This window comes from Giraffa tippelskirchi, chromosome X (genome assembly GCF_054371585.1).
Source record: "Giraffa tippelskirchi isolate mGirTip1 chromosome X, T2T-mGirTip1v1.2.pri, whole genome shotgun sequence".
Classification (NCBI taxonomy): domain Eukaryota; kingdom Metazoa; phylum Chordata; class Mammalia; order Artiodactyla; family Giraffidae; genus Giraffa; species Giraffa tippelskirchi.
This window is the reverse complement of record NC_137289.1, coordinates 36,459,913-36,473,444: the sequence shown is the minus strand read 5'-3', so window position 1 is coordinate 36,473,444 and position 13,532 is coordinate 36,459,913. Positions and strand designations below refer to the sequence as shown.

The 13,532-nt window shown below is 40.4% G+C and overlaps 1 protein-coding gene across 2 annotated transcripts in view; it reads left to right on the top strand.

Annotated features, from left to right (window-relative positions):
- Positions 1-13,532, top strand: part of LOC145536418 (uncharacterized) — a 96,845-nt gene that overhangs the window by 71,853 nt on the left and 11,460 nt on the right. The window contains exon 4 of one of the 2 annotated variants that reach the window (XM_081565766.1): positions 9,469-9,598. The exons of the other annotated variant lie outside the window; for it this stretch is intronic. The gene's annotated coding sequence lies outside the window, so the exon portion shown is untranslated. The remainder of the gene's footprint in view (positions 1-9,468; positions 9,599-13,532) is intronic. 2 annotated transcript variants of the gene reach the window in all.

Below are 13,532 nucleotides of genomic sequence, written 5' to 3'. Positions count from 1 at the left end.
AGAAGCCCAGGCTAGGCCTGGAGTGTTGGGCAAGTAGCTCAGTGGTAGATGGGAGAATGATGAGTAAACAAGTAGTGGGAATTGAGATGACTTTGACTTAGTCAAGAATGCCACTAGCTCTGAAAAAACCACCAGCCATATCTTTGGCTCTGAATGACAGCACAGCAACATACAAGCAAGTGAGCAACAGATATATTAATAACCACAAAGACCACAGGGGGTCAGGGACCTAACATGCAAGGTCCCCACATTCTCTCTGCCCAGGAGCCAGCTAAGCCATATCACTCTCTGTGATACAACTATACTTCGACCTAGGAGAGAGGTAAGGAGAAGGGGGAAGGTGTCTTAGAGACTAAGCCATTTTACCAAGAGAAACTGAACACTCCCTGAAGAGACCAGTTAATTTATTAGATCAGACTAAGATTTAAAATGGATTTGACATTAAATTAATTATTTTCGCTCACCAAACAGAGAGTGGGAAACTCAATAGGAAGCCCAAATTAGTTATAGACAAAATAAATAAATTACATTTTCTCTGCACAATGAAAATTTGTAATATTGCTTTTGAAACCTGAAAAGGATGGAAACCCTAGATGTAAACCATGTCTCTCAGTGATTTTCAGATACTTATTTTTGCTTCTAAGCAGAAGAAAACTGCTGAACAAGGAGGAAGATGATAGGGGATTTCAATTCCAGTTACACTGACCCCTAATTCCTGTATAAATCTGAGTGAATCACTAATTCTTAGCAAATGGTATAGAGAATAAACAATTTAACAAAAATTTCCATAGTTGCATTGAGACTCAACTTCTTATACAATCTTCTCTTCCTTTTTTGGAATAAAGGGAACACAAACCAGACCAATGTATATGGTACATCAATATCATTACATATAGAGTAAAAGAGAGAGGCAGTCAAAGAAATATTCTGATTTTAAAAAAGAGTATGATTTGGGTACAAACATATTGACACTGAAGATAGAAGGAAGTTTAGTAATAGATTGCATGAATTTAGCAATAGATTTGGATGAATGTTACGAATCCTTTTATTTACTTAATGCAGAATGTTTCAAGAAATAATCTTAAGAATATAATATAGATTAAAAAATTTTTTTATATCTTGATTTCCAAAATTTTTTTGTTATTAGTAACCTACTTATATATCATACTTTACAGTTTGCAATGCTCTTTCACATTCATTTAGAAGTCATACAGTTGATTTAAAAAAATCATACAGTTGATTTAAAAAATTTGTATATTTGTAAATATACAAATAAAAATAATTTACCAAAACATTTCAAGTAAATTTACTATAAAATATATTGAAAAGACAGATCTAATATTTAAATATGCTACATAAATCAAGTTACATTTCTAGACTTAATTGATTTAATTTAAACTGATTATGAATTTTTTACTTCTATATACAATAGTATCTTTTAAATATATTGATTCTTCTGGGAAAAATGAGGCTCAGAGATCTTTTTCTCATGTGTTTCTCTCATTTTATTCATAACAAAAATAAACAGTTTGTATTCTCTGTAAGTTAATTCAAACCTTTGGATATCTGACACATTTAGCTATATAACTTTGAGCAAGGCAGTTCCTAAAGCAAGATGATGTTTCCTCATTGCAAATTGAGTAGATTGAATTAGATGCTAAGACTGTTTACAATGTTGACATTCTATATTCTGTGAAATACTTACCTCGTGTTTGTACCATAAGTACATCCAGGACTTCTCATCACTTAACTATACTCCTCCTTTTTTGTTACCTGTCACTATCTTGGGGACTTTATCCACATGCTCAGTGAGCATGCTATCAATCAAATGGAAAATAAAATGACAATGGCTGCTAGTAGTCTCTGGATTTGAAATCTTCACTCTTCATCCATGTCCTAAGCATGATTTCATCCAAGAGTCACTGAGCACCAAAGACCACTTATCTTTCAGAGACCCAAATGACTACACTGTAGAAACTTCAGAGGCCTGATTAGAGCAACAATTTGGGATAGAGTACCTGTTGTACTATTTCTGCTTTTTCAGCTGGATCATTGACAGAAATAGGTTGCTTCATTCATATTCTGGTTCCTTCATGTGTATAATAAAGTCTATAGACTAGAACCTTCACATGGCTTCAATTCAGTTGCTCATTCATGTCAAAAACTTTGTGATCCCATGGACTGCAACATGCCAGGCTTCCCTATCACCAACTCCTGAAGCTTACTCAAACTCATGTCCATTGAGTCGTTGATACCTTGCAACCATCTAGTCCTCTGTCGTCCCCTTCTCCTGCCTTCAATCTTTCCCAGCATCGGGGTCTTTTCCAATGAGTCATTTCTTTATATCAGGTGGCCAAAGTATTGGAGTTTCAGCTTCAGCATCAGTCCTTCCAATGAATATTCAGGACTGATTTCCTTTAGGATGGACTGGTTGGATCTCCTTGCAGTTCAAGGGACTCTCAAGAGTCTTCTCCAACACCACAGTTCAAAAGCATCAACTCAAAAGTGATTTCATGGTATGGAACTTAAATGGCTCATAGGCAATAGACTATTGCTCTCTTTTGAGGTGTTATAAACAAAAACAGAATTATCTGGCCACCTCAGATGTCATAACCCCATTAAAGATAGGACCATAGTGGTCTACAGGAGCTACTAGAATGACATTCTGTGAAATACAGTGTGTGTGGGGATGGGGTTATAAAGAAAACTTAAACCTTCTTGGATTATATTGGTCTTCCTGTAAATGCATATGCTTCCTTGAGTCACAGCTGCTGCTGTTGCTAACAACAGGAATGATATTTATCATTTTTTGAGTGCTCACTGTATCAGGAATTGTACATGCATTATGGTATATGATTCTTAAAATGTTAATAAAAAGATGTTTTGTTGTTGTTCAGTCGCTAAGTCATGTCCAACTCTTTGCAACTCCATGGACTGCAGCATGCCAGGCTTCCCTGTCTCACTATCTCCTGGAGTTTGCTCAATCTCACGTCTGTTGAGTTGGTGATGCCATCCAACCATCTCATCCTCTGTCGCCCCCTACTCCTCCTGTCCTCAATCTTTCCCAGCATCAGGGTCTTTTCCAATGAGTCGGCTCTTCACATCAGGTGGCCAAATTATTGGTGCTTCAACTTCAGCATCAGTCCTTCCAATGAATATTCAGGGTTGATTTCCTTTAGGAAAGACTGGTTGGATCTCCTTGCAGTCCAAGGGACTCTCAAGAGTCTTCTCCAACACCACAGTTCAAAAGCATCAGTTCTTTGATGCTCAGCCTTCTTTATGGCCCAACTCTCACATCCATACGTGACTACTGGAAAAACCATAGCTTTGACTATACAGACCTTTGTTGCAAAGTGATGCCTCTGCTTTTTAATGTGCTATCTAGATTTGTCAAAACTTTTCTTCCAAGGAGCAAGCTTCTTTTAATTTCATGGCTGCAGTCATCATCCACAGTGATTTTGGATTCCAAGAAACCAAAATCTGTCACTGTTTCCACTTTTTCCCCATGTTTGCCATGAAGTAATGGGACTAGATGCCATGATCTTAGTTTTTTGAATGTTGAGTTTTAAGCCATCTTTTTCATTCTCCTCTTTCACCTTCATCAAGAGGCTTTTTAGTTCCTCTTTGCTTTCTGCCATAAAAAACCTCAGGTATGCAGATGCCATAAGTCATCTGCATTTCTGCAACCTCAGGTATGCAGATGCCATAAGTCATCTGCATACCTGAGGTTGTTGATATTTCTCCTGGCAATCTTGATTCCAGCTTATGATTCATCAAGCCCAGCATTTTGCATGATGTACTCTGCATATAAGTTAAATAAGCAGGGTGACTATATACAGCCTTGACGTACTCCTTTCCCAAGTTTGAACCAGTCCATTGTTCCATGTCCGGTTCTAACTATTGCTTCTTGGCCTGCATACAGATTTATCAGGAGACAGGTAAAGTGGTCTGGTATTCCCATCTCTTTAAGAATTTTCCACAGTTTGTTGTGATCCACACAGTCAGGCATTAGCATAGTCAATAAAGCAGAAGTAGATGTTTATTTTTGGAATTCCCTTGGCTTTTCTGTGATCCAACAGATATTGGCAATTTGATCTCGGGTTCCTCTGCCTTTTCTAAACCCAGCTTGTACATCTGCAAGTTGTCTGTTCACATACTTTTGAACCCTAACTAAAAGGATTTTGAGCATTACCTTGTTCAGCATGTGAAATGAGCACAATTGTCCATTGTGCTTGAACATTCTTTGGCAATGCCCTTCTTTGGGATTGAAATGAAAACTAACCTTTTCCAGTCCTGTGGCCACTGCTGAATTTTCCAAGTTTGCTGGCATATTGAGTGCATCATCTTTTCGGATTTGAAATAGCTCAGCTGGAATTCCATCACCTCCAGTAGCTTTGTTCATAGTAATGCTTCCTAAGGCCCACTTGACTTCACACTCCAGAATGTCTGACTATAGGTAAGTGATCAAACCATGCATGTGAATATCCAGCTTTCCCAACACTATTTACTGAAGAGACTCTCTTTTCCCCCTTGAGTATTCTTGGCTCCCTTGTCAAATGTAAGTTGACCATACTTGCATGGGTTCATTTTTGTCCTATTGATTTTGTTCCATTTGTCTGTGTGTCTGTTTTTATGGTAGTACCATACTGGTTTTGACTCCACACTTCCATTGCAGGGGGCACAGGTTCGACCCTTGGTCAAGGAACTAAGATTCCACATACTATGCAGCAGAGCCTAAGAAGAAAGAAAAAAAGAACAGAGTTGTTACAGAATACTTCACTCCCCTAAACCTCCTATGTGCCTCTGAGGGAAACTTAAAGGAGAAACAAGCTGCTCTTAAAACACTTGTACAAAGCCTGTTACTGTTTAGGAAATCATTCCTATTGTGATGTTTATAGAAAAATTGTCAAATTGTCAAATAATTTTTGAGTAAATTCTTTCTCTCCTCCTTTCATGCATACATCCAGATAGCAATATAGTTTGATTTCCTACAAGAAAGGGATAGAAAACCATTTGCCAGTGAGATAAGTTCAAAGAAGACATTGCACACATGTATTAGAATGGCAAAAACAAATAAATAACACCCTGACAATACCAACTTCTGGCAAGGATGCAAAGCAATAAGAACTCTCATTCGCTTATTGATAGTGGGGATGCAAAATGGTACAAAATGGTACAGCCACTTGGGTTGTTTTTTAAATTTATTTATTTATTTTTGGCTGTGCTGAGTCTTTGTTGCTGTGTACCAGCTTTCTCTAGTTGTACCGAGCAGAGGCTAATCTTCCTTGCAGTGTGCAGGCTTCTCATTGCAGTGATTTTTCTTGTTGCGGAGCACAGGCTCTGGGCGCTGGGGCTTTAGTTGGCACACAGGCTTAGTTGCTCCATAAAATGTGGTCTCCCTGGACCTGGCATCAAACCCATGTCCTCCATGGCAGGCAGATTCTTAACCGCTGGACCACCAGGGAAGTCCCTGGTATAGCCACTTTGGAAGATAATTTGGCAGTTTCTTACAAAGCTGAACATAGTCTTACCACACAACCCAGCAATCATACTCCTAGATATATTCCCACTTGATTTGAAAACTTATGCCCACAAAAAGTCTGTGAACAGATGTTTATAGCAGATTTATTATAATAATAATCACCCAAAACTAAAAGCCACAAAGATGTTTTTCAATAGGAAGATGTATCAAGAAATTGGGATATATCCAAAGATAAGACATAGATGAATGTTATGTATTCTTAAGTGATAGAGGGCAGTTTGAAAGGGGTATATACTATATAATGCCATTTATGTGACATTTTGCAAAAAGGCAAAACTATAGAGACAGCAAACTTATCACTGATTGCCTATAGGGGAAGGTGTTAGGTGAAACAGTTCAGTTCAGTTCAGTAGCTCAGTCGTGTCTGACTCTTTGCGACCCCATGGACCACAGCACACCAGGCTTCCCTGTCCATCACCAACTCCCGGAGTTTACTCATACTCACGTCCATCGAGTCGGTGATTCCATCCAGCCATCTCATCCTCTGTCGTCCCCTTCTCCTCCTGCCCTCAATCTTTCCCAGCATGAGGGTCTTTTCAAATGAGTCAGCTCTTCTCATCAGGTGGCCAAAGTATTGGAATTTCAGCTTCAACATCAGTCCTTCCAATGAACACCCAGGACTGATCTCCTTTAGGATGGACTGGTTGGATCTCCTTGCAGTCCAAGGGACTCTCAAGAGTCTTCTTCAACACCACAGTTCAAAAGCATCAGTTCTTCGGCGCTCAGCGTTCTTTATAGTCCAACTCTCACATCCATACATGACTACTGGAAAAACCATAGCCTTGACTAGATGGACCTTTGTTGGCAAAGTAATGTCTCTGCTTTTTAATATGCTGTCTCGTTTGGTCATTACTTTCCTTCCAAGGAATAAGCGTATTTTAATTTCATGGCTGCAATCACACTCTGCAGTGATTTTGGAGCCCCCAAAAATAAAGTCTGACACTGTTTCCACTGTTTTCCCATCTATTTGCCATGAAGTGATGGGACCAGATGCCATGATCTTAGTTTTCTGAATGTTGAGCTTTAAGCCAACTTTTTCACTCTCCTCTTTCACTTTCATCAAGAGGCTCTTTAGTTCTTCACTTTCTGCCATAAGGGTGGTGTCATCTGCATATCTGAGGTTATTGATATTTCTCCTGCCAATCTGGATTCCAGCTTGTGCTTCCTCCAGCCCAGCGTTTCTCATGATGTACTCTTCATATAAGTTAAATAAGCAGGGTGACAATATATAGCCCTGACGTACTCCTTTTCCTATTTGGAACCAGTCTGTTGTTCCATGTCCAGTTCTAACTGTTGCTTCATGACCTGCATACAGATTTCTCAAGAGGCAGGTCAGGTGGTCTGGTATTCCCATCTCTTGAAGAATTTTCCACAGTTTATTGTGATCTACACAGTCAAAGGATTTGGCATAGTCAGTAAAGCAGAAATAGATGTTTTTCTGGAACTCGCTTGCTTTTTCGATGATCCATCAGATGTTGGCAATTTGATCTCTGGTTCCTCTGCCTTTTCCAAAACCAGCTTGAACATCTGGAAGTTCACGGTTCACGTATTGCTGAAGCCTGGCTTGGAGAATTTTGAGCATTACTTTACTAGCATGTGAGATGAGTGCAATTGTGTGGTAGTTTGGGCATTCTTTGGCATTGCCTTTCTTTGGGATTAGAATGAAAACTGAGGGGATGTTTTAGGGCACTAAACTATTCCGTATGATACCGTAATGGTACGTATATGACATTTTGCGTTTGTCAAAACCCATAAAACTTTACAGTACAAAGAGTGAACCTTAATGTATGCAACAGTTTTAAAGTTTGTTAGGAAGTTAGGGGATCCCAGGATGAAATACAGAATATAACAAAAGAATACAACTAAGTAAAAAATGCATTAAGTAACCTCACTGAGGGGTTGGCGGAAGAAGATGCTGACCTAAATAACTTTGGACATGAGTGGACTCTTTAAAGTTAAAAGGAAGTGTACAGAAGTGCTGTATTCTACTTCATAAAAGCATTTTCCACGGGGGTGTGGGTTAACAATTTGGAAACTACCATACCTATATACTGGAAATGAACAATTAAGAAAGTGCATGGTAGGTGGTTTCTTGTTGAAATGTGAAGTTACAGATAAGCAAGAAGGATTCATATGGTGATACATTATTAGAGTTGTACATATTAGTATGAACTTGTATTTGCCTTGGGCTTCCCAGGTGCGCTAGTGGTAAAGAACCCACCTGCCAATGCAGGAGATGCTGGTTTGATCCCTGGGTTGGGAAAATCCCTTGGAGGAGGGCATGGCAATCCACTCTAGTATTCTTGCCTGGAGAATTCCTTGGACAGAGGAGCCTGGCAGGCTACAATCCGTGGGGTTGCAAAGAGTCAGACATGACTGACGTGACTTAGCATGCATGCATGCATTTGCCTTAATATAAGTAAAGATAGATACATGTAGAAATATTTATAGATATGTGTGTTTATTTGGGTTAGGATATGTATATAACTTCTTGCTCTGTCAGCCGAGAGGGGCTAACATAAATGATTCCACAGTAGCAATGAAGATGCCAAACACCCGGATCTTTTTCTAATACTATTTTCCAAGAAAAGGAACTGAGCATTCTCAGAGAAATGACTGATTCTAGGACAGTGACAGGAAGTATACATCTTACAATGCCAGAGCAACTTTATTTATTTGGCTGCACCGGGTCTTCACTGTGGCACAAAGGATCTTCGATCTTTTATTGAGGCATGCAGGATCTTGAGGTGCGGCATGTGGGATTTAGTTCCCTGATAAGGGATTGAATCCGGGCCCCCTGCATTGGGAGCGCAGAGCTTTAGCCACTGGACCACCAGGGAAGTCCCCAGAGCATCTTCTAATGTCCAAAATAAAGCAAATCTCAAACAAAACAAACTCTCAATAGTTGAGCTATGTCAAAGTGCCAGAGAAGCCAACTGAAAGAACTCTGAATAGCCAAAGCTGAAACAATTTGTGAAACAAAATAAAGTAGTATTAGAGTATAACACAAATTATAAATACCTGAATTTATGTTAATACTAATAAATGATTGTAAAAGGAGTAAATGGGGGTGAATAGACAAATCTCCTTATGCAAGATTTATCTGCATATTCTGTTCTCAAGGAGATGGAACGCAGTGGAGGTTGTGCATAGCGATTTCCTTCCAAAGTGTAGAGTATGGAAAGGGGATGAAACAGTAACTTTATAGTGGAGAAGCCTGACAAACACTACCTCAGCCAGGTGATCAAGGTTAACATCACCAGTGACAAGACATGTGGAGAGCATGAACCCTTGATGTGATCTGATGTGATGAGAATGGTTTACCTCTGTGATCTTCCTCCCTAAAGCCCCAAACCTCAGTCTAATCAGGAAAAAAACATCAGATAAACACCAACTAAGAGACGTCCTATGAAACACCTGGTCAGTACTTTTCAAAAGTGTCAAAGTGTAACTGAACAGAACCCTATGGGGCCTTCCTGGGAGAGACCTCTCCACCCCCATATCCTCTGCTGTAGCTTCTCTCTAAAGTACATAGATAATAGGATCTCATGTATATTTCCTGAACTTTTCAGATGCTAAAAACTCCCACCAGATGGAAGAAATTAACTACTTGATGATCAGAGGCATGCAGCACACAGACCTACAAGGCACCTGAGGACTGATAATGTTAACCTCTGTGACACTGCCCTATTACCTCACTGTCAGCCAATCAGAGAATTGTGCACAAGCTGATCACTTAACATGTGATGCCTCTCCCTCACCTGGTTTTTAAAAATGCTTTGCTGAAACCCTTCGCAGAGCTTGAAGTTTTGGGAGACATGAGCCAGTCACTCACCTTGCTTGCCCCCCCCCCCGCAATAAACCTCTCCCTCCTCCACACCTCTCCAATGTTTTGGCTTGTTTGACCTCTCTGTGCTTGCGCATAGGGCAACGAACTTACGTTTGGGAACAAAGATCTTCAAAAACAAAGAAAGTCTGAGAAACTGTCGTAGCCAAGAGAGCCTAAGGAGGCATGTCAACTCAATGCAACATGGAATCTGGAACAGAAAAAGAACAGTAGGTAGAAACTAAGAAAATCTCTTTAAAGTATGAACTTTAGTTAATAATAATGTATCAGTATTGGTTCGCAATTGTGGCATATATACCTTAGTAATGTAAGATGTTAAAATAGATAAAACTGTGGGAGGTGGTACTCAAGAACTTTGTACAAGCACTAATAATTCTGTAGCTCTAGAACTGTCCTAATATAAGAAGTGTTTTTATTTAAAATTTTATTAAGTTTTTTATTTATTTAAATTTATTAAATAAAAATAAAAAGACATTGCTACAATTGGGGGTTACTAAAACCAATTTATTCCTTTTTTAAAATTTTATTTATATTTTTTGGCTGTGCTGGGTCTTTGCTGCTGCATGCGGGCTTTCTCTAGTAGGGGCGAGTGGGGGCTACTCTCTAGTTGCAACGTGTGGGCTTCTCATTGCAGTGGCTTCTCTTGTTATGGAGCACAGGCTCTAGAGCAAGGGTTCAGTAGTTGCAGCACACAGGCTCAACAGTTGTGGAGCGCAAGTTCTACACTGCGGGCTCAGTAGCTGGGGTTCACGGGCTTAGTTGCTCCTTGGCCTGTGGAATCTTCCCAGACCAGGGATGGAACCTGTGTCCCCTGTATTGGCAGGCAGATTCTTTACCACTGGACCACCAGGAAGTTCAAAATCAATCTATTCTTAATCAATAAGGCATTCAACCAAGGCTCAAAATTTCTGACGTCTAATTGTTTCTAGATACCCTTCATCTGAGTCATTTTCTTAGTCACCTTTAAGGCTATTTTGGGCAGGTGTGCTTGAACTAGGAATAAAAAGTGTTTGGTTGTGAATGTAAGGCTTTTGCTGCAAGAAAGCAGCCTTAGGGCTTATTGTGGCTTCTATATGTTGCTTATGCTTAGCCTGATCTGGGAAATCACTGCAAACTCCAGATGGAGAAAGGAGGAGGCAAAGGAAGCCTGATATTTTGGGTTTTCTTTGAGCATTAGTCATTCTGAAGCCAATGTCAGACCTTAGCTAGTTGATGAGCATTGACTATATTCTGCCATTTCAGGGCGCTCCCTGGAGCAGCAACATGGTAAACTTCGATGAATTCTCAAACTTTGGGAACAGGTTTTCTGGCTCATTTTAAAGGATGATGTGAACGCTTTCAGTGTATATCGGGTTCACCTGCTCTCTGAAATCTCATCTAAAAAGGAACACCTAAGAAGTCCCAGCTTCTGTACTGACACTAATCTCACTCCAGGTCAGAGAGCACAGAATGGTGCTCGCCTTGTCAGAGAGAGAGAGAGAGAGCATTTCATGTCTCACGTGAAGAATAGCTCAAACCCCTTTAAGGAAAACCTCACTAGTTCTATGCATTGATTAAATCAGTAGAAGGGCTAACACTACAGGACTATTTGAACCAATATCAAAGTCAATGGCAGTGAGAGATGCGGTGTTTGGAGAAGCAAAACCCATTAAAGAATATTTAGGCCTCTCCCTCCCTGGATTCCCTGAAAGTCTCCGTGTGGAAATCTAAAGAACTATAGCGTTTAGCAAATGAGCTAATTAGGTTTTGCGAGGGGGAAATCAGTTCAGTTCAGTTGCTCAGTCGCGTCCGACTCTTTGCAACCCCATGAATTGCAGCACGCCAGGCCTCTCTGTCCATCACCAACTCCCGGAGTCTACCCAAACCCATGTCCATCGAGTCGGTGATGCCATCCAACTATCTCATCCTCTGTCGTCCCCTTCTCCTCCCACCCCCAATCCTACCCAGCATTAGGGTCTTTTCCAGTGAGTCAACTCTTCACATGAGGTGGCCAAAGTATTGGAGTTTCAGCTTCAACATCAGTCCTTCCAATGAACACCCAGGATTGATCTCTTTTAGGATGGATTGATTGGATCTCCTTGCAGTCCAAGGGACTCTCAAGAGTCTTCTCCAACACCGCAGTTCAAAAGCATCAATTCTGCAGCGCTCAGCTTTCTTCACCGTCCAACTCTCACATCCATACATGACCACTGGAAAAACCATAGCCTTGACTAGACGGACTTTTGTTGGCAAAGTAATGTCTCTGCTTTTAAATATGCTATCTAGGTCGGCCATAACTTCCTTCCAAGGAGTAAGCGTCTTTTAATTTCATGGCTGCAATCACCATCAGCAGTGATTTTGGAGCCCCAAAAAATAAAGTCTGACACTGTGACACTTTTTCCACTGTTTCCCCATCTATTTCCCACGAAGTGATGGGACCAGATGCCATGATCTTAGTTTTCTGAACGTTGAGCTTTAAGCCAACTTTTTCACTCTCCTCTTTCACTTTCATCAGGAGGGGGAAATACATCCTGCTAAATGGAACCTTGATAAAGAAATATCAGAATTTTACAGTATCTCAAATTCAGAGCTTGATAAAATATATCGTATACTCTGGTAATTTATAGGATGTATTCTTCCTTTTATCATAGGCTCTTTCAATCCCTAGCACCACTTCTTAACCTCCTGCCATTACCCATTTAATACTTCTGTTTCACAAGAATTGTCCTTTCCTTTTTCTTTATGGATTGTTGATTCTGCTGGTTCCTTACCTCTTTCGTGTTTGCCTCGTCTCTGTTTGGTCCAATGTTTATATTTAGAAATAAGCTAGTATCATCTACAAAGCAACACAACTCCAAAATCCACATGCTTTTGTTACCGAAAGGTATATGTGGCGGGTCCAGCTCTGGCTGCTCAAAAGCCAGTAAATAGCCCAGGTTGGTGGAAAGGAAAGTTTGCTTTATTTTAGATACTGGCAGCTGGGGGAAGGGAGGGTGGCGGACATCTGTCCAAAGGCCGAGTCCCCCTGCTGACAAGCAGTGGGTGAGAGCATTTATAGACAGAGTGAGGTGGGAGTTACATGCAGAGACAACACAGTCATCTCTAACAGTCATCTTCAATTGGTCATCAGTGGTCTGACTAGCATCATCTTGGTTGTTTTAGGTATAGTTAGTCTTCAGTTCCGGGGTGCACTTGTTCCATTCCTTCTCAGTCAGTTCTTGGAATTGTGGCAGCTCAAGTCCTGGGTACAGTCTGGTCATCATGTAGTTAAATGCTCCACCTGCTGCTGCTGCTGCTAAGTTGCTTCAGTCGTGTCCGACTCTGTGCGACCCCATAGACGGCAGCCCACCAGGCTCCCCCGTCCCTGGGATTCTCCAGGCAAGAACACTGGAGTGGGTTGCCATTTCCTTCTCCAATGCATACAAGTGAAAGTGAAGTCGCTCAGTCGTGTCTGACTCATAGAGACCCCATGGACTGCAGCCTACCAGACTCCTCCGTCCATGGGATTTTCCAGGCAAGAGTACTGGAGTGGGGTGCCATTGCCTTCTCCGAAATTCTCCACCTGGTATTTCAGTATCTATAAGGCAGCTCACAGGATATGGCTCAGAATATTATTTACAGCCCTTGAGAAAGAACTAAAGGTCCTTGACTGTGCTTAATGACTACATTATTATTATTTAGTCTCCTTAGACTGTTTCCCTTTGTTCCACATTTCTCACTTCTCTGATTAAACTTACTATTTGACTAAAGTTTTCCACAGGCAAAAGGCAGGCATAGGACATGGTTGGGGGGCAGGGGCCAAATGGTCCTGCTCTGTTTCACATCGACCCTCAGAACTTGAGAAGAGTTGGTTGATATGAGTTGGGTACATTTTTTTTCCTAGTGGATTTAATGAAGCTGTCACGTTTTTGTTTTATATCTCTAGAAATTCTAAATTTTTCTGTTGACTATGAATAAATTTAAGCACCATATTTTAATAGTATTAGCATTTTGTCAGAAAATTAGCATATTTCCTTAAATACACAGTTTCAAATCATACAAAATGCTGCTCTTTATTCTCTTCTGTGATCCTTGTGTTTTATTTATTTTCATTTTATCTTTTCCAAGGAGCACCTCTCTTATGTTATCATGAAAGTTAAGGGAAAAAGTGATTCAAAACACATA